Source organism: Manis javanica, chromosome 2, assembly GCF_040802235.1.
Source record: "Manis javanica isolate MJ-LG chromosome 2, MJ_LKY, whole genome shotgun sequence".
Taxonomy (NCBI): domain Eukaryota; kingdom Metazoa; phylum Chordata; class Mammalia; order Pholidota; family Manidae; genus Manis; species Manis javanica.
In genome coordinates, this window is record NC_133157.1 from 118,038,725 (window position 1) to 118,061,368 (window position 22,644).

Sequence of the window (22,644 nt, forward strand, 5' to 3'; positions counted from 1 at the left end):
AAACTTAATGACTGTAAAACTTGTCACTATGAGTTTAAAAATTCCTTTTACAATATTGATCAGTTTTTAATGTCAAATAGTGTTTTGTGAATATAATTATCCATTATTCAACCCCTAATGATTTAAATGTAGAATAGTATTATGGAATTAAACTAGGCTATTTTTCATTTTTTAATTGGACACCTTTTCTAGGTATTTGTGTACTCTAGAAAATTATTTAATATAGTACCAATAGTTATTTTTTAAATGTGAAAACTGGATAATTCTGTCATTCACTACCACCTTAAAACATAAAAAATATCCAATTTATTAACCTTGACCTAAGTTTCGAGGGATCTGGGTTTTTGTGCAAATTCTGTCATCAATTAACTGTGTGGTCTTAGACGAATCAAAGAAGAGAATATATGTTAAATGACATGAAGGGAAAAAGTAGTTATCGTATGTCAGGCACTATTATATTTAGGAGCCAAGAAAATGATGCCTGGAAGGAGGGTTCTTTTAAATACATTTTTAAGTAAGTGATATTGTCATATTATGTCATATTATGTTGCTAGGCTATATATGTCTGGCCTTATTTTACATAATTATACACGATTTGTGCATGTATGTGTGTGTGCTATGTGTATATAACATTATGTAATGTTTTGGTGGTATGAAACTATATTTTCTTTCTGTTTTGTTTTAAACATTGGAGGTCTATCTGTAAATAATCTAGGGGTTTAAGCACAAACAAAGCAAGAGCGCTACAACATGTGCTCTCTTTAACCTTTAGCATTCCAAACTATATTTGCAGTGGCTGACTTGGGATACCAGTCAATGGTAACCTGCAATTCAGATCAGGTAAGGAGAGTCTCACATTCTTAGAAATATTCCCCTGTTAGTTTTTGTGTGCAAGCTGAATTATGTCAATAAAGTCTTCTTACGGTTCCCTTCTCACCGTGTAGTGCATTGTTATTTCTGGAGAAAGTGGTGCTGGAAAGACTGAAAGTGCTCATCTTTTAGTTCAGCAGCTGACGGTGCTTGGAAAGGTACAATTTTTTTCTCCATTCCAATGGATCTATTTGTTATGTTTCATAGCCTGATTAAATCAATGTTCACTAATTCCCACATTTCATAATGCACAGAAGCTATAAAACACACTTGTTATCCTTGTGAGTTTAAAGTATAACAAATAATATCAAAATTATGTGGCCTATTTTGAGGATATTCTAACATTTCTCACTCTTAGTGGTAAGGCTTTATAAATATGATTTTCTCTCTTTTTAGCCTCAATACATTCACTGAATACTTTATTTTCTCACCTCTTTTTGCTAGCAGGTTAAAAAGGAGTTAATATATGAAAATAAATTGCGTTTACATATCTAAAAGAACTGTTTAAGTCTTAATCTTACAAAATGTCCAAGATTTCTATTCTGAAAAGTAGAAAAAGTTGATAAAAGAAATAAAAAAGCACCTAAAAAATGGAAAGATACATCATGTTCATTGTTTAAAGACTCATATATTAATTAATATGTCAGTTCTCCACAAACTGACCTGTACAGTCAGTGCAGTTAACAATACAAATCTGAGCAGTATTTTTTAAATAGAAACTGACAATCAGTATAAAAGTTTATATTGAAAAGCAAAAGAGCAATAATAGCCAAATAATTTTGAAAAAGAACAAAGTTGGATGTTTAATACTATTGGATTTTGAGACATAATTTAAAGCTACAAAAATTGTTAGCTACAACAGAAACAGCATAATCCATAAAGGTAAAAATAGGATTTCACCAAAACTAAGAACTTCAGTTCTTTGAATTACACTGTTAAGAAAATGAAACCACAATCTACAGATTCAGAGAAACTATTTGCAAGTCACAATAACAAAAAACAAAACAATTAAAATTGAACAAAATATTTGAACAATCACATCACCAAAGATGATATGTAGATGCCAAATAAATGAATGAAAAGATGTACAACATTGGCAGTCATTAGAGAAATGCAAATTAAAACCACAATGAGACACCATTACACACCTATTAAGTGGCTAAACAAATTTTTTAAATCTGACAATACCAAGTGTTGCCAAGAATATGGAGCAACTGGAACTCTCATATATTGCTGGTGAGCAAAATGGTACAGTCAATTTTGGAAAGCAGTTTGGAAGATTCTTATGAAGTTAAACTGTGTTTACCAAACAACCCAGCAATCCTATTCTGAGGTATTTTTCCAAATGACATGAAAACCCATATTCATACAAAAATCCCCAAACAAATATGTATTCACATATTTTTATTCACAGTCTCCAAGAAGTGGAAGCAGCCAAATTAGGTAATGGATAAGCAGATGGTGGTACATCTGTACAAGGGAATATTCCTCAGCAGTAAAAAGGAATGAACACTGAGAGAAATAATGAATTTCATTAGATATTTGGATAAACCTCAAATGCATTATGCTAAGTCAAAGAAGCCAGATTCAGAAGACTGCACTGTGTATGATTCAATTGCAAATTTAAAATTGTAGGGGAGAAACAAATCTGTGTTTAACACAGGCTGGAGATGAAGAGAAGGGTTAACTACTAAGGGTATTAATACAGTTTTGGGAGGTAATGGAATTGTTCAGTGTATTGACTGTAGTGGGGGTTGTATGGCTATATGTTTAAAAACTTTCACAACTGTACCTATGAAGCATGATTTACTGTATGTAAATTAAACATTAATTTTCAAAAAAAGGAAAGTTTATGTTAGAGATTTGGTTTGATTTTGCAGGTAGAGTCCTTGAAATGAGATAAGTCAAGAATTATGCGTTCTTATTGGTCTAATGGCTAAAAAAGAAAATCATTGTGCATAGCTTATCCAGGTGAAAATTTTTATTCTGATCTACATAGCTACAATTAGAGTCATGTCAAAAATTTTGCCATCACTATAATTATACGAACCTGTGTTACAAATTACTGTGGGTACAAGGCCAAACCTAATTTCCCTATGAAAGGATAAGACTTCATAGTGTCAAAACAACTGATCAGTTGAATCTAATTCATTTTTTGAATAATGAGTAGAAAGAAGTCAATGTTCCTATTAAAAATCAACTAACTGGTTTTGATCTTGTCAGTCATATGTGTTGGTGTGGAACAGAAATATGCTTTGCTCAGTGGATTAATATGACCTCTACTGAACAGACCTGTGACCCTTCAGGATTGGAAGAGCCAGTAGAGACCAGGAAGCTAGTGCTATGTCAGGGCTGTCATCTCAGTCCCTTCCCCATCCCCGCGCCTATCAACTTCCCCTCTCCTTACTTCTAGAATAAGCATCATTCTAAAGGTTTTAAATAAGTGAAATGAGATATAATTTTGGAGGGAGAGGGTAGTAAGGCACAGCATACTACCCTGGTTGTTGAACATCTGAATTAATTTACTCAAGGCCTTCTGCAAGGGCCTTTGCTATTCTTTCTGGATTTGTGGGCCAATAGAGGTTCTCATTAATAATGGATTAACTTGCGCATGAATGTTATTTTGTAAATGTCAACAAACTTTTTTATTTAATCTATCTTGTTCTAGATCTGAAAATGTGATTTAATATAATTGGGGATGGTGAAACACATATATGCAAATCCTATCCTTATCAGATGATCTCACTGTATCTTTTACTTCTTGATAAAGATTTACCAGGTGCAACAATGGGATGTTTGGTGGATTGAATTGTACATTTGTAATATGCAGTCCTCCAAACCTTACTTCATCAGGGAAGTGTAGTTTCATGTAGGTGGATGATGTTTTCTCAACTTTTTCACGGGTTTGCAAGGCCAGCCCTGAACAACATTTAAGAGTCAAATTTGTCCCAATTCTCATTACTCTCTTCTCTCAACTCTTATTGCCTGTTTTAGAAGATCTGTAAAGTCCTTATATGCCCTCAGATTGTCCCTGTGAATGCTCCCTCCAGCCCGCTACATTCTAATGTAGCCTATGTTCTTGCAACACCTACTGCTCCTCTTCCTTACTTAGCGTTTAGCTGCACCTGTAACACAGCTGATCTCAGCAAGCGATTACACTGAACCTGATACACTTGGTCCAATTTCTACCAAGATGTGAATGACTGATACTAACTTAAACCTCTCAGAGAAGGGTTCTTTCTAAAAGAAATTGGTCTTTGACCCAGATAAATTTATACTCAGGAGAATGTCAAGTAAAGTGGTAAAACATATATGACACTTGTTTGAGGGTAGGAGAATATGAGATGAGGTGGGAGAATTTAGAGGGACAGGCAAGTAGGCCCGCTGGCCTTGACTGGGGTCCCACTCCTCTTGTCCACACTTCTAAGCTGTTCTCTTGTTTTCACAATACTCCCGTTTTCTCTGCTTCTGAATTCACAATCTTCACTCCCTTAGTTGCAGGCTTAGCAGCGTCCATGGGAGCAAGGGAAATAGTCCTGGCTTTGGGGAGCATTTGAAAGGGGGCCCAGGCAGATAGAGGAAGAACAACAAAATGAGAGGTACATCCCAGTATGCACAGACTGCTTATCCAGTTGTGTTTGTAAATCAGGCACTGAGCAGAACTCTATTTCCGTAGAAAATGTATGAAACATTCTCCACTCCTCTAAGAAAGCAAGTAGGTGAATGCATACCTGGCAGGGGAAAAGAGGCCAGGTTGAAACATCTGGCAGTATGCCAAGAAGATGGTCTTGTTTGTTTATATCTACGTCAAGTACTTAACAAAGAAGAGATGTTTTATTATATACCAAATTAATTCTTTACATTTAAAAAAATATCGTGACATTTTCTCAAGGCTAATAACAGATCCCTGCAAGAGAAGATATTACAAGTGAACAACTTGGTGGAAGCCTTTGGCAATGCCTGCACTATTATAAATGACAATTCCAGCCGATTTGGAAAATACTTAGAAATGAAATTTACCTCTTCTGGAGGTGTAGTGGGAGCACAGATTTCTGAATACCTTCTGGAGAAATCCTGAGTTATCCACCAAACCCTGTAAGTTCATGTGAGATATTTCCTATTTTGGGGGGAACAGGCAAAGATAATGCTTTCATTTTAATAGTAAAATGTCTCACATATCCAAAAAATTGAAGAAAATTTTATTGATCCTCTACTATGTGCAAGGCAGGCACTTACTGTTAGAAACAAAGAGATCCCTCACATATGTTACACCCAGAGGATTAATTAATAACCTTACGTGATATCAGAAAACCTATGCTCATCATAGATACTAGAAGGTAAATTAGAATAATTTCTGCAGTAGGAGAAAAATTATTTCTCTACCGAAAACAATGGTAAGCTTAATTAGAAATAAGTCTTTTTTTTCTTTTAAATGGTGATATATATATATATCTTTGTATTAATATACACAAGAGACCAAATAAAAGATTCGGGAATGGGCTTTATCGTGTTGCCCTTTTTACTGCCAGCTGATTTAAGCCACCTGATGCTTTGGTATTAGGTTGCATGAGTTCCTTGGGGTGGTTTGCGTCTAAATGACAAAATCTCTCTCCTGTCCTAATGATGCCAAAACATCTTTGTTAACTTTTATGAGGAAGCTATACTCACAACACTGGATTTGGTTATATATATATATATATATTTAAAGTGTGGCACATTAGAGTCCTCCATTTTTCCTATGTTGGTTTTATGATAAACACATCTCCATTATTGTAATAATATGTCATATGTTAAATTCATGGGGACACAAGCTCTTGTTTTGTATTGGTGCATTATTATTTAATGTAAGTTCCTTTGAATTTGCTCCTATTCAATTTAGGAGTAAATTGTGGATATAAGTTGCCTAGGGTCCTGCTCCTGAGCTCAGCCCTCAGTGTGGAAAATTATCCTCTGGTTTCCATTCAAAATGTGTAAGGTAGGATGTTGAGACAAATGTGGTTTTGCATTGTGGCTCACTTTGGGTGAGATATTTAAACTTCAAAGCCCTTCTAGGTACTTGGCCCCACAACTTACTGTATTTGATTTGTAATACTCAACTTTTGCGCCTCAGTTTTTCATCTTTAAAATGGGGGTAGCAATAGTCCCAACCTATTGATTAAGATAATGCCTGTGTTCAGCACAATGAAAGAACCCTGTAAGTCTAGGCCATTATTAGCAATAGAAGTTTGACAGTTGTGTGAAAATTAAAAATAACGTCTAGCACAGTACATGGGACACTGACTGTGCAGTAAACAATAACTGCTATTATGTGTTCCCAGTGCCCAAAACTTAGTGGGCATGCATGGCAGTGCTTTTGCAACCAGATGCTACAGGAGACAGCAACAGGATGGCAGGTATGGGGCCCTCCACTGTGGAGGATGGGAAAATACTATTAGTGGGGGAATTACTCTCTCAGGCACTGTGCTAAGCACTTCATTTCCAGTATCTTTTAGTTCAGTGCTATGACAGGATATCATTGTCTAGTTCATACATGAGGAATTGAAATTAGAAGAACTGTTGTGAGTTGCCTAATGTCAAAAAGTTAATGAATGGTTGAGTTGGGGCTTGAATCCCAGTCTCTATCTGACTCTGAAGTCCACCATTCATTCATCCATTCATTTATTCGGTGAATATTTGTTGAGTGCCTACTCTGCATCCGGAACCATAGTAGACACGGGAGATGGAAAGCTGAATAAGAGGGTTCCTGTGATGAAGCAGCTCACAGTCTCCTGAGAGCCATTTGATACAAAGTCTGCTGATCCCTTGTTAGCTCCTAGCCTCTCAGGAAAGTAGGCAATGAGTTTATCTGCTGAGTGTGAGCAGGTGGGTGGCAAAGGGGAGGGACTGAGGATACTGCATGTCTTGGAGGACGGAGCTGTTATTAAACGTGAAAAGTTGAAAACACTGTTTCATGAATATAATAAATGCAAACCTTTATTATTGGCTTTCCAAGCCTTATTGCTGCCACTTGGACAAAGATTCAAAGGTTTCACAGCTGGAGGAAGCTGCACCGTTGTGAGGACTTAGCCATAGTTTTGACAGTGTTGGAAGATTTGGCTGCATAGGTGATTCCCAGGGTCTAGGGCAGGTGAGGCAGCCCTGAGGACCCTCCTGTAAATGGCTGAGTGGAACTCAGAAGAAGTGTTAGAACAATTAAGGGTGGGTTCGGAGTCAGAGAAATACTATTTGGTAATTTGCTGAGACTCTATTTCCTCAGGACATTCTGATCTGGGGACTTTTGGTCCTAGGTGCACGTATGGGATGCTGTGGTCCTCTGTCTTGGTGTAGTTAGGGCAAGACACAAGATGGGTCATTTGCAGCAGTATCCTCTTTCACTGTTTCTTTAACTCTCTGGTTGTTTATCCACCAAAGGTCAGTATATTTCCTATAGCACCTCCATGTCCTGTCAAATTACAATTCTCAGTAAATGTAAACTGATAATTTCACAGAAAACCACCAATTTTGTGTGCCTACATTTATGAGTCACTTCTCTAATTGTACACTGTGTCATTTAAGCAGTGACACATAGGTGTGACACATAGGACAATCAATGTGATTTCATTAGAACAAAGCAAACTGAATTATATGCTGTGCCAGTCTTAGAGAAGTTTTATTGTTTGGTGGTGAGAATAGACAAAGACTAAACTTTTAGTTTTGATCCAGCCTCACTCATGTGCAGTGTGAGCAGTCACTGCAGTGGTACTGGGACAGGCAGGTAATGGCTGGGGTGGAAAGTGTGGCCACGGCCATTCTGAAGGATGTGCCCAGCCTCACTTCAGCACTGAGCCAGTGGACCACCCCTCTTAAAAAGCTCACCTGGCTTTGCTTCCATGACTGGGTTCCCCTGTTTCCTCTCCTCCCTCTCTGATTTTTCTCCTCTGACTCAGATTCATCCCATTCCCAAAATGTGTATTCACCAAAGATGTGCCCTTGGAGTGTTACCCTTTTCTCTCTATTTTCTCTTACTTAGCAATTTCTTCTGATATCTTGGCCTCAATTGAGGACATGTTATGTCATACACCATCCTGAGCCAGAGAATCACCTTGTTGTGTCCCATATTCCTTAATTGTATTATTCCAGAATCTGGGAAATGCTATTTATACATAGAACTGCAGAGTCATGGAACTTGAGTCTTATAAGAAGCAGATTCCTCATAGGAGTGAAAATACAACCCTTGGGAAAAGCAGTCACAGGTGGTGAAAGGCGTGAGCTTTGGAATCAGACAGCGCTGGTTTGAATCCAGTGTAGCTATGGACTCTGTGCCCTGCCTCAGGGGAGGTTGGTAGCTCCTCTAAGCCTCACTTTCCTTGTATGTAAAATAAAGGATTGCAAGAGTAACTAGGGGCTATGGCAGGTACACATGAGTTTTTGGCAAGCTATGGGGCTTTTTTCTGTCTGTTCCCACTGGCAAGTAAACTCCAAGAAATCGGAGACTTCCTACAGTGGTGTTCCTGCTGCCTCCCCGGGGCCTAGAACAAGTGCCTGGAGGTCACTCACAAGGATGTGCTGAATGGTTCATATAAAGTGCTTAGCAATGTCCAGAATTTAATGACAGTGTTAGCTGAAAAAAATGACAAGAATAACCATAGAAAGCCAAAATCCAGTATTCTTGGATGCCCATGCTGGCATTCAGCTGTTCTGATGATTATATTGCCAAATAATTTTAACAATTAATAAATATTCTTACTAACCACCTTGCTGAAAATGTCTCTTTTTCAGTGGAGAAAAGAATTTTCATATTTTTTTACTACATCCATGCTGGTTTAGCAGAAAAAAATGAAACTAGCCCATTACAAATTGCCTGAAAGTAAGCCTCCCAGGTAATCCAGGAGATGGTGTTCATAAATAATACTTTCACTTTCAACTGAATTTAGATGTTTACCCATCCTTTAATTTTTTTTTCAGATACCTACAAAGTGACCACCTCAGAACAGTACAGGACTTAATGAATAATAGTTTCTATAAAGCCCAATATGAACTAGTTGAGCAGTGTTTCAAGGTCATAGGTTTTACAGTGGAAGTAAGTATGAAAGACCCTTGAAACTCTTGAGAAAGTACCTTTTTGTCGTCACTGATGGTAAGAGTTAGCACTTACTGAGTGATTAGTACATGCCAGGCACTGTGCTAAGTGTGAGTCATTCTTACAAAGTAGCTAGAATTATATTTACTTTATAGATTAGGAAACAGTGGTCTTGACATATAATTGAAGTTGGTTTTGTTCTTAATCTCTTATTTTTTATTTGTACCTCCTCCACATATATGTATGTACAATTTTATGTAAATGCACAAATGTGATCATATTACTGGTCTTTTTTTCCACACAACTTTATTATGATACCACATACCATTCAAGTCAGCCATTTAAAGTGTACATTTTAATGACGTTTAGTATATTCACAGAGGTGTACATCCATCACCATAATCATTTTTAGAATATGTTCATGTTCTACATTTTTCATGTTCTAGGACATTTGGGCTTACACGGGGTTTTCAATCTCAAAAACATAACAACAGCTGTTGGATACACTCACTACTTATGCTATAGTATTTTTTATTATCTGTATTATTGATTTCAATTTTATTTTTATATTTTTATTAATTTGGTCATTTGGTTTCTTTTATTTTTCATTTCCTTAAGGAGAATACTTGCTTCCTCTATTTATATTTCGTATTTAATAGTGAAGGGTTTTAGGGCTACAAATTTATGCCTGAGTAATAAAGATTACTTTCTGTGCTGTAGGTTTTATATATTAATTTTTATAACAAACTGTCTTGTTTAATAGGGACTCCTAAAGGCTTTTAAAGAAGCTTTCAGACTCTGCTTTTACAATTTATTGTTTGCTGTGTTAATTCAATCCTGCCATAAAAGGATGCTGTACTCTGAATCTGAGTCAGGCTTTTAGATGAACTCTTCGGGAAAGTCCTGTGCACTTTGTTGGTTTTTTATTTTATTTTATTTTCACAAATTACATTCCTGCAACTTTACGCAGTTGAGATGTTGTGGGTAAAATTGAAATATTTGCAGAGTATCTCTCCTGGCTTTAGTTCATTTGCATATCCTCACGGGTGGAGAGAAGTTCATCTCCGTGTCAGTGGGTAATTACCTGGGCCAGGAGGGCTTATGTGAACCTGAGCGGTTAGGGGGAGGTCCTTGCTTGCTTCTGCAGGAGCAGGAGGGAAAGACGGTTCGGACTGCAGTTTGTAATCAATAAACGGGTTTTAAACTTTATTTCTCCCTTTGACTGATTTCGGTTTTAGAGGTATTTTGCCCCAGGATTTCCTCTCCCAGGGCTTTTATCTGATGGTAGTTAGCACGATTCCTCTGAACCCTTGGGAGTGCTACTCCTACAGATGATGGGGAATGCCCCGAAGTCCCCCTGTGGATGGTGGGGAGGCCCCAGCAGATGCAGCGGCAGAGGGTGCTGCTTCACCTGTTTTTATCCCCCCAGCTGTGGGGCTTCCAATTTGGGAACCCCTAGTGGGGAATTGGTGTAGGATATAGTACCTCTTAGAGGGGTGGGGCCTTCCCCACAACTGGGGAAGGGTGGAAACACCGGAAGCTGCAGAATTAGCCCTCCGTGAGTTGGAAGACTGCTTGGAGACCTTAGGGGGTCGTGTAGCAGCTGGCATTGTAGGGACTCTTTTCATTGGGATAGTGGAAAATGTTATCCAGGAGAAAGGATTGTTGAGAGGCTTAGTGAGGAGAGAAAGGGACTTAGTTGGGAGAGAGACACACTGCAGCATTGCTTGGAGGAGCTGGGCGATAACCTATGGGATGTTATTAAAGAAGAGAGACAAGTCACTGAAAAGACAGGTCACACTCCTAGAAGAGGCCTTAGCGGCAAGGGGGTTGGCAGCAGGAAAAGCCGCGTTGCCGGAGGCCATAGGGGAGGGGGAGGAAAGGGTGGTGACTTCAACCCTGGAGGTGGTGGATGAGCCTGGGGGAGAAGAGGAGGGGGGCCATGGGCGGGTCTGCTACCCAGGCCACCACTGGAAGTACCATTCTCTCCTATTTTAAAGGCCCGCCCAGCTGTAGTTAAGAAAACAAAAGTAAAACAACCGCAGGCTCCTCAGGGGGAGGAGCCGCCCCCTCCCCAGGTTGTGGAGCACTCCATGCCCCGCCCCTATACCCAGGATGAGCTGGTGTACATGAGTGTCAGGTATAGGCAGAGGCCATGGTATCTCTGCCTACATGACTTTTACGTCTCTGGGATATGGGGGTGGAAAACATTGTTATGTCAGGTAATGAGATGAGTAGAATGGCTTCTCTGACAACTCACCCTCCCCTCCGGCAGTGGTTGCAAAATGCCCATCAGGCCTCAGGGAATCAGACACTCCTGGAATGGCTGATAGCTGCCATCAGGGTAGTCTGGCCTAATCAGGGTGATTTACCATATTTTTCCAGTAGCTGGAAAACGTATGCAGAACTTCAACAGGTATTGTGGGAATTTGGTATGAAAAATATCATCTGATGAGGGCCCTGATGAGGAGGTGTTCACTATAGGAATGAGAAATCTGGTGCTGCATACAGCTCCCACATCTCTTTTTGGGTCCCTAGTGAATACTGTTGTCCCCCACCTAGAGCAACCCATAGTGAGGCTACTAGTACATTAGCAGATCTGGGGGAGGTTGCAGCAGTAAGTATGGGAAGTACATTTTACAACTGAAAGGAGAAGTGCAAAAGGCTGCATGAAGTTGTCAAGGATCCAGATGTGGGTTGATTTGATAAAGGCCAGGTTAGTGGAAGAAAAACTTGATGGGCAGCCCAATAGAATCTTGTTAGAACTGTGACACCAATTAAAGCCAGAGCAGCAGTTCCAGCCACTGAGGTCCAGGACACAGAAACCAGAGTCAAGGCCTCATACCTGGCCTGTGTCCCTGCAAAACTTCATGGGAGGCAGTACTGAGGATCCGCCTGAGCCCTCACCCCCACAGGAGAATGATAGGGCATTGTGGTTTGACTGAGGGTGGGGTCCAAGTCTCCACCTTGGGGGACATGGTGGGGACCAGAGGCCACATGTAGAATTAGTAATTCGTTGGTCCCCTATGAATGTACAACATGTCCTGGCGCTGGTGGACACGGGAGCTGAGTGTTCTCTGATTCATGGCAACCCTGAGCATTTTCCCAGGACACCTGCTGTGATAGATGGCTATAAGATTAAGGCAATTAGAGTGAAGAAAGCCCAAATCCCATTAGGGATAGGGTATTTACCCCCAAAGGAGTATACTGTGTACATTTCTCCCATCCCTGAATATATTCTGGGGAGAGATATCCTGCAGGGCCTGCGGTTACATGACTACTGCAAGACTGCTCATGAGTTCAGACTGAGGGTACATGTGATAAAGGCAGTTCTGAGGGGACATGCTAAGCACCCACCTGTAGCTCTGCGTATACCTTGGCGGGTGAAAAATACAAAGCAGTGTAAATTGTCTGGGGGACACATGGAAATTGGAGAAACTCTACAGGAGTTGAAGAGTGTAGGCATCATAAAGCCCACTCATAGTCCTTTTAATTTCCCAGTGTGGCCAGTGAAAAAGCCGGATGGCTCCTCCTGTACAACTGTGGACTACAGGGAATTGAATAAAGTTACACCCCCTTTGCATGTTGCCATCCTCTCTATAGCAGACATCCTGGACACTCCCAGCCATGAGCTGGGAACGTATCATTATGTAGTAGACCTTGCTAATGCTTTCTTCTCTGTTGACATAGCACAGGAAAGCCTGGAACAGTTTGCTTTCACATGGGAAGGCTGGCAGTGGACATTCACTGTCCTTCCACAGGGACATCTCCACAGTCCCACCATCTGTCATGGACTTGTAGCCCAGGACTTGGCCACATGGAAGAAACTGCTAATGATGGTTGTATCACTACATTGATGATATTATGTTCACATCTGATCCTTTCATATTTAGAAGGGGCAGTTCCTAGACTGTTGTAACATCTACAGGAAAAAGGATGGGCTGTAGCACCAAGGTTCAGGGACCAGGTTTGTGAAATTCTTGGGGGTTGTCTGGTAGGGTAAAACTAAAGTTCCTGAAGCAGTCATAGACAAGGTCCAGGCTTTCCCCCCTACCACTGTGGCAGTATTACAAGAGTTTTTGGGTATTTGGGGTTACTGGAAAGTGTTTTTCCTGCACTTGCCACAAATTCTGAAGCCCTTATACCAGATGGTACAAAAGGGCATCAGGTGGGACTGGGATGAGACCTGTGCAGCTGCTTTTACTGCTGCCAAGCAGGCACTCAAGGCTGTACAGGACTTGAATGTAATGGATTTATCAAGGCCCTGTGAACTAGATGTTCATGTAACCGAAGATGGTTGTGGATCTTTGGGGTCTTTGACAGCAGCTTGAATGGACACGCCAACCTATTGGATTCTGGTCACAACTATGGAAAGGAGCAGTGGTCCGGTACCTTGATACAGAAGCACCTGACTGCTGTGTACCACACATTGCTGGCTATAGAGCCCATTGCTGGAACAGCTCCGACCAAGGTAATTACCACCTATCCCATCACAGGGTGGGTGCAAGACTGGACTCAAAGGCCATGGAGTGGCATGGCACAGACACCTACAGTGACCAAATGGGGCACATATTTACAGCAGCACAGAGCCCTCTCTACTAGCCTCTTAAGTGGAGAACACCAATGCTTACTGGGGCCAGTGACCTATACCAGTGGAAAGCAGGAAGAACTTGCTTTTGAGCCATTGGTAGCCGAGACTCCTTATCAGGAGGGAGAAGCCCCTATACCTGAAGATGCTTGGTACACAGGTGGCTCTGGTCATGGGCAGCCCCCAAAATGGAGGGCTGTGGCTTTCCATCCTAAGACTGAGACATTATGGTTGAAGGATGGATAGGGGAAGAGCAGTCAAAGGGCTGAGTTGCAGGCAGTACAGTTCATGATCACCCAGGAACCTTCACCCATAGTTGTCTGCTCTGACAGCTGGGCCGTCTATTGGGGCTTAACCCTGTGGCTACTGACATGGTATCATGCCACCTGGATGATTGGTCACCAGCCCCTTAGGAGGCAAGAGTTGTGGCAAGACCTATGGGCCTCTGGTCAGACTAAGACTGTTACCATATATCATATGACTGGCCATTTGCCTTTGGCATCCCCAGGGAATGATGAAGCAGACACACTGGCCCAGATGCATTAGCTAGAAGGAAAGCCTGCCTCTGATATGGCCCAGTGGCTACACCAGCGTTTGTTGCACATGGGGCAAAAGACAATGTGGACTGTAGCCCATCGGTGGGGCTTGCCATTGACCTTTGAAGAAGTACGAGCCCAGAAGGAGTGCCTTGTGTGCTCTAAGAGGGACTTACACCTAATCCTGCAGCAACAAGGGACAATAGTAAGGGAGCCAGTACCCTTTCTCAGGTGGCAAATAGACTATATTGATCCTCTGCCTGTATCAGAAGGATATCGGTATGCCATGACTTGTGTGGACATGACTACTGATCTATTGTTTGCTTTTCCTGCATGATTTGCAGATCAGCAAACCACCAAGAGGGCCCTGGAGCATCTCTTTGCAGCCTATGGCCGGCTGCAGGTGATTGAGATCAATCAAGGCACCTGCTTTTCTGGACATGAATTACAAGAATGGGTGCAGCAATTAGGAATAAAATAGAAATTTCATGTACCATGTAATCCTACTGGGGCAGGCATGATAGAAAGGTACAACGGTTTGTTGAAATCTGGCCTAAAGTTGGACACCAATAGTCTATGGGGCTGGTCAGTTCACCAATGGACAGTGGTGCTGTTTTGAATGAGGAGCCATGTAAAGGAGCTTTGAGCCCTGTGAATATGCTCATACACCTTGCTGCCTCTCCTCTACAATTGTACATCCAAACCAAAGAAGAGTTATTGAAACCAGGATATGGCCAGCAGAGCAACATCCTGCTGCCAGCCCCTACTGCATTAAACCCTGGGGACACTGTTGAATGGACGTGGCCCTGGACATTTCGACACACTCACCAGCAATGGCTGGCCCTTCTGGCACCTTGGGGGAAAGGCTTGGTAGCTGGCCTTGTGTGTATTCGTAGAGTAACAGTGGAGTGGCCCCCAAAGATCACAGTAGTGTACCCAAAATGTCCAGGCGGTAAGAGCATCTTGCAGGGAAGTTTTGTTTTATCTTTATGGCCAGTGCATGTACCTCCCGTAGCCCTATATACTGACCCATCTGTAACTCCCACAGGGAGGGGGCTGAAAGTCTGGTATACTAGACCAGAATGAGATCCCATTCCTGCCACTCTCCTGTCACAGGACCACTCTCTTGCATGTATCCTACCTGATGGACAAGATTTGCTTTTGCTGGTGTCATTAAAACATGTATCTTATCACCCTTAAGATTATTTTCTCCTACAGTCTTTGCAGCCTGAATGCACCCCCTGGCTTCAGCTGCCACATGATTGCTCTGAACCCTCAGCTACTGCCTGGCTATGGAATTGACAATCTGCATAAGACTTTGAACGTAGCTGAATCTTCCCGCTTGAGGATTATCATGATTTTATTGCTGTTGCTATTGTATGTCATTAGTCTGGTCAAAATGCTCCAGTTTTCTCACCCAGGGACCATTGCAGAAGAGGGGGAATGAGTAGATTGTAAGGTGAGATTTCTGGAGGGGTGGCCTGTGGGTAAAATTGTAATACATCCAGAATATCTCACCTGGCTTTAGTGCATTAGCATCTCCTCAGTGGTGGAGAGAAGTTCCTCTCAGGGCTTATGTGAACCTGAGAGGTTAGGGGGAGGTCCTTGCTTGCTTCTGCAGGAGCAGGAGGGAGAGACGGCCCAGACTGCAGTTGGTAAGCAATAAACGGGGTTTAAACTTTATTTCTCCCTTTGACTGATTTCGGTTTTAGAGGTATTTTGCCCCAGATTTTCCTCTCCCTGGACTTACAGGTGTCTAAATTTACTGCCATTCCTTGGGCTATCAGATTTCTACTAAGAGTTTGAGCTAAAAATAATACCTAATTCTTCTCCAAAAGTTTGGAGAATTTTATCAGCAGGATTTAAAATGTAGAGGTGCTGACAGAAGTGAAACTTTACAAAAATCATTCAAATTTAGTGCAGTGAAGTTACTGAATCTAATCACTTGGTAGCACATTTTTAAGAGAAACATGACCCTTCGAAAATGAAAGGCTGTCAATGATAACCTTTAGTCCATTGATCCATTTGCTTACCAGGATGTAGTATTTCTAAAGATGGTAATGTTTTGACATAGAGAAAAATTTGCTATTAAGTGCATTTTCTCCAAATTTGGAACTAGAAGACTGTACTATTAAATAATAGTAAGTAAGCCTTCTTTTTTTTTTTTTTTGAGAGGGCATCTCTCATATTTATTGATCAAATGGTTGTTAGCAACAATAAAATTCTGTATAGGGGAGTCAATGCTCAATGCACAATCATTAATCCACCCCCAGCCTAATTTTCATCAGTCTCCAATCTTCTGAAGCATAACGAACAAGTTCTTACATGGTGAACAAATTCTTACATAGTGAATAAGTTCTTACATGGTGAACAGTACAAGGGCAGTCATCACAGAAACTTTCGGTTTTGATCACGCATTATGAACTATAAACAATCAGGTCAAATATGAATATTTGTTTGATTTTTATACTTGATTTATATGTGGATCCCACATTTCTCCCTTTATTATTATTATTATTATTATTTTTAATGTTGAAGTGGTAGGTAGATGCAAGATAAAGGTAGAAAACATAGTTTAGTGTTGTAAGAGAGCAATTGTAGATGCTCAGGTGTGTGCCTGTAGACTATGTGTTAATCCAAGCTAGACAAGGGCATTAAAACATCCACGGATGCAGAAGATTTCTCTCAAAACAGGGGGGTGAGGTTCTAAACTTCACCACTGTTGATCCCCAATTTCTCACCTGATGGCCCCCCTGCAACTGTGCCTGTCTTAGGTTGTTCCTCCCTTGAGGAATCTTACCCGTCTCTGGCTAACCAGTCATCTTCTGGGGCCATACAGGGAGATGTAAAGTTGGTAAGTGAGAGAGAAGCCATACTGTTTGAAAAGGTTAGCTTTTTACTTCTTTGCAGATTTATGCCCTGTGGTAAGCCTTCTTTTTGAAAGCTTTTGCCTCCACCTTGGGTGTCCTTGCTGCAGGCTGTGAGGAGGATATTCTCAGGACCTTAAAACTAGGGAATCAAGTGTGGTCTCTGGCACACTAGGTAGGCTGGGGAGGGAGAGATGAATGGCTTTTCCTTTGACTTGAAATTAATTAGGGCCCTACTTTCAAGGGAGGTGTAGGTAAATCCAGGGTAATCTTTGTCCATCAGGAAACATTTCACATTTTAGAGTTATTTTTTCTAGTGTGGCCTTTCTCCATAGCCAAGAGGAATTCAGATTTTGATGGGGAGACTCCCTACCTGATTGCTTTGACAGCCCCAAAATTCAGAGGTCCTCTTTGAGTTCTGTGTCAACATTGCTTCTCTGTGTCTAGGTGAATTTATTCATTGTGGGGAGATTGGGTGAAAGGTTGAAGAGCCATAGGGGAACTGGCAGGCTGTTTCCAGGACCAAGCAAGGAGAAGTAACTCCTCTTGGGGTCACAGAGGAATTATTACCATGATATCCCTAAAGAGTTCTCAGTTTTTGCTAGAATAGTATGAATTATGTGAGCAAGCGGGAAGCAATATTGTAGACTCAGTGGCAAACTAAGGTTGCCACTGCATCGTAAGGCAAATAGTTTACTCACAGAAAGTCTTAAGCTGCAGTTGAGTAACTTTTTGGTTTAGAAATAGAGGCGCTAACTTGATCATCTTCATATCTGAATGCTACATTCTTCCATAGATTCGTGACCCGTTCTGGAACTTTAGGATTATGATTCAAGCTGTCCACTCTATTACTACTGAACTGCAGCTCAAATCAGAAAATTCAGTGATTCTGTGGTCTGTAGACAAAAAGGAGATCATTAGGACCTTCACTCTGTTGATGAATTAAATAGCTTTTAGGCTGTAAAATAGAACAAAGAAGCCATTGTTTGACAAGATTTTTGAAGGTTTTTGAGGGAGATTGCAGACTGCTCATAGCTGTAGAGACAGATGTCTGGTTCTTAAAGTGGCCAATATGTGACTCTTGTTCCCTTACTCTACACACACACACACACACACACACACACACACACGCATGCACGCACACACACAGCAAAGTTGGCAGGGTAACTTGATTGATATATGAGAGCAGGAGAATTTGCTTGATCAACAGTAGCCTTTGCTGTAGAGTTGGGAGAAAAATGATCAGGACTGAATAGGAGTTGAACAACTGAGAGATTGCTAAGCTTACTAATTATAATTAATTTAATAATTAGTCTATTAATTACAAATAATATATAATTATTAATTACTAAGTCTTATTAAAATCACTAAGTTTATAGAATTTATTGTGGCTATCTGTGTAAAGAGTAGAGTAGTGCACATGAGGGCTGAGGGATGGACATCAATCATGCTGAAAATGCTGCTGTTAACTTTACCTGGCCACCTTTTGGGCACATCTGAACTGTAACATCTGGACTCAGAGATGATCTTAATACATTTCCTAGTAAAATAGGTATTTTTCTTACTAGTGAAATGTGTTTGTAATTGATTCATCAATGGGAGAGGAAGTTTGTAACTCAGAAGACATGAGTTTCAGTCATTTTCCAGATAACATAAGATCACCATCCAGAGACTGCAGAGAAGCTATGACAGATACTCTAGGAGACTCCACATGCCACCTGTTCCATAGGTAGTCCCATTCTTATGCTCCAATTCTGATGTCCCAAGCACCATAGGTGACCCAGTGGGTTTTTTCCTCTTGTTCTGGCTCAAAGAACCAAGACCTTGTCCTCCTATGAGTGTTTCAGCACAATGTAAATCCTAAATTAGCTGCATCAGGAGTACAAATGAGATTATTTCTGCTCCAGCTGGCTGGCAGGATACCAATTGGTTTAACCCTGTCTCGTTCTGGACCCTGATCCCTTTCTGGACGTGACCACTTCCGTGCATCTCCCTCACTGCCCCCTGCCAAATGCAGATTCAAATCTGGCTCTTCCCTGCCTCTCCCTGACCCTGCCTTCACCCACAGCTTGTACCTGTGGAGACAAGTTGATATAAGCCCTGGGGTTAGGGGTATTCTGACTCCTAAAGCAGAAGCCAGTTATTTGGTGGTGCAGTGAATAAAGTAAAAAGCAGCACCCACCCTTTTCTCCAATCCTTACTCATACAGTGAATGTTCCTAGTGGCTGATGCTCCCTTGGACTGTGGCCTGGTTAGGAGAAGACAGGAGAGGTTAACTGGATCTCAGGGCATCCTCCAAACTGGCAGCATGTGGTACACCAAGCAAGCTGCTTCTGCTTCTCACTGGGTGCTGGGCCTCTCTAGGATTTTTCCCTGTTTGTTATCAGAAGAGCTGATTTCTCACCAGTTCCCTCCCCCAGAAGTTGCTATCTTAGAAACAGGGAATCATTTTTAATTGGTTTGTTTATTTCTAAGTCCCGCTCATTAGAGGCAATGTTTCACTTTATTTGGCTCAACTCCTTTCTCTTGCTTGGTAGAGGAATGTTTAGTGACATTAAAATGAAACCTGTCCTGCAGTTAGCATCTACTGACAAATATAATTCATTTATTTAAAACTGTATATTGCAAACTTAAACATACTCAGTGTTTATTGAACATCCAATCATCCAAACATACAGCTTAAGGTAAAGGAAAACACGTTTTGTCTCTGGAGCTGAAGTACAACCCCTGCTAACTAGTCTTTGAAGATTTTTGTAGGTTCAAGGTGATTCTCCCAGGATCTGCCATCTAAAAGCAGAGACTCGAAACTTGCACTGTCCTTGTTTGGGGACAGTAGAATTTAATCGAGTGGGGTTTATTTCCTCTTTCTCCCAGTCCTGATTTTTTTTTATGCTCTCTCACTGGCTTTCTTGGATTTGTCCTTTGTCATAGCTGCTTCAGTTCCATTTTGGAAAGATGCAACTCCAATATCAAGTTAAGCAGTATGATTCCCACAGCTTCTGAGCATAGCTTGCTGCCTTCAGTTTACCATAGCACTGTTTTGGTGACTCTCCAATAAAAAGAGTCTCCCTTCCTCTTCCCTTGTCTTTGTCTGATTGGTGTTGGCAGCACCCACTGTGTGTGTATCCCTTTAAATATTCCTGGGGTCTACAATTCACTTGTGCATTTGTGAGTCAGCACAATCCAAAGGAATGCCAGGAAAAGCAAAATCAGATAATCTCTAAAATAACACAAATTAGAAAACTCTAAAGAGCTTTTCAAAAAATGACTTCCAAAACCATCTTCCTGCCATAGTTTTAAAATAAATGATTACTAGTTTTATGATTCAACACACTTAGAGTTTTAACATGTTATGACAGGAATTTTATTTGTCTTTCTTTGCACAAAGTCATCTGTCTTATGTCTAAGAGGCCAATGCCTTTTTTCCTTCTTTAATTTTGCCTGCATTTCCTATGGTAGTCTAAAATCACAATCTAGCACATTTCCTTTGGACTGTCAGTTGTGACTTGAGTAATTATCAAATAATACCTGTGAAATAAATTTTTAAGTGTTTTAAAGCATCACACATTCCATTTCTGTGGAATACCTCATTTAAAAAATCATTTTGGTCTGGGTGGGAAGGGTATATAGATCACTTTTAGTTAGTCATTCAGTAATAATTTAACATACTAATTTGATACCTAGTCTTCATTCAAGATACATTAAGTTACAAGTCTAGAATGTCAAAATTCAGCCAACATTGATGACTTGGAATGAATGACAGGACCAAGGAAGGCAGTTGGTTAAAGTAAAACTTAATTCTGTCCTAGCAAGTCAAAATCTGTGGGTTAAAGTTCTTGGCACTACTTATCTTCAACTGTGTCTCTTAGACCAATAACTAACCTTCTCTCGTCTAAGTTTCTTTATCAGTAAAGGACGGTGGAGGGGTGGCTTATTTGTGAGTCATTTCCTACTTTCACTGTGTATGACTAAAATTGAGGGCGATCTAATCTCACTGCAATCTTTGAAGATTGTTAAAATCATTTTATTCCTTCAAGTATCTGCAAAATTCATCTTCAGCCTAGAGTACATATTAATATCCCTTAATATACACAACTGCAAATGCTGATTATAGAGCTGCTCCTGTTCTCCCACCAGTTCCAATTTGCTTGGTTCATGGACTCAGATAGCATCCTGCCCTATGCACTGGCCCCAGCCTGCTGGGTAGTTTTTTGATTCCTGATTCAATTTCATTGCTGGTAATTGGTCTGTTCAGATTTCCTGTTTCTTCCTAGGTCAGTTTTGGAAGGTTGTATTTTTCCATTAAGTTGTGCACTTCTTCTAGGTTATCCAATTTGTTAGCCTATAATTTTTCATAGTATTCTCTAATAATTCTTTGTATTTCTGTGGTGTCCATAGTGATTTTTCCTTTCCCATTTCTGATTCTGTTTGTGTGTAGATTCTCTTTTTCTCTTAATAAGTCTGGCTAGGGGTTTATCTATTTTGTTTATTTTCTCAAAGAACCAGCTATTGCTTTCATTGATCCTTTCTATTGTTTTATTCTTCTCAATTTTATTTGTTTCTGCCCTAATCTTTATTATGTCCCTCCCTCTTTTGACTTTAGGCCTCATTTGTTCTTCTTTTTCCAGTTTCAATAATTCTGAATTTAGACTGTTCATTTGTGGTTGTTCTTCCTTCTTTAAATTGGCCTGAATTGCTATATACTTTCCTCTTTGAACAGCCTTTGCTGCATCCCACAGAAATTGGGGTGTTGAGCTGTTGTTTTTATTTGTCTCCATATATTTCTTGATCTCTGTTTAAATTTGGTCATTGACCCATTGATTATTTAGGAGAATGTTGTTAAACCTCCATGTGTTTGTTAGTCCTTTTGTTTTCTTTGTATAATTTATTTCTAGTTTTATACCTTTGTTATCTGAGAAGTTGGTTGGTAGAATTTCAGTGTTAATTTGCTGAGGCTCTTTTTGTGACCTAGTGTGAAATCTATTCTGGAAAATGTTCCATGTGTACTTGAGAAGAATGTGTGTCCTTATGATTTTCAGTGGAGTGTTCTATAGATGTCTGTTAGGTTCATCTGTTCCAATATGTTGTTCAGTGCCTCTGTCTCCTTACTTATTTTCTGTCTGTTTGATCTGTCCTTTGGAGTGTGTGGTGTGTGGACCTCTCCTAAAATGAATGCATTTCATTCTATTTCCCCCTTTAATTCTGTTAGTATTTGTTGTACATATTTGGGTCCTCCTATGTTTGGGTGTGTGGATATTTATAATGGTTATATATTCTTGTTGAACTGACCCCTTTATCATTATATAATGTCCTTCTTTGTCTTTTGTTACTTTCTTTGTTTTGAAGTCTATTTTGTCTGATAAAAGTATTGCATCTGCTGCTTTTTTCTCCCTATTGTTTGCATGAAATCACCTGCTGTTGACTCACTCCCCTAGACTAGAACAGTGTCTGACAAAATGTATGTTTATTGGATAAATGAAAATATAGGTATATGCACAGATATCTATATATTAATTCAACAAGTATATTTATTTATATATTTAATGTTCATTTGCCATATATTTATTTATGTTATCTATGAATGAATAAACATCCCTGGAAGATTTTTTTCATATCCAATTTTTATATTCATTTAGAATGCGGGAGTGGATGGAATAATCAATTTTGTTAAGTGTAAGAGCTGTTTTAGAATAAATGCAGTAACAGAAGAAATAAATAAAGGTT

At 40.2% G+C, this 22,644-nt stretch overlaps 1 long non-coding RNA gene across 1 annotated transcript; it reads left to right on the forward strand.

The window, feature by feature from the left end:
* The first annotated feature begins 942 nt into the window (after positions 1 to 942).
* On the forward strand, positions 943 to 22,635 carry LOC140847840 (uncharacterized). Its single transcript, XR_012128032.1, has 3 exons — positions 943 to 1,028; positions 4,763 to 8,729; positions 8,815 to 22,635. It is a non-coding gene; the product is annotated as an uncharacterized lncRNA (long non-coding RNA).
* Positions 22,636 to 22,644: the final 9 nt, after the last annotated feature.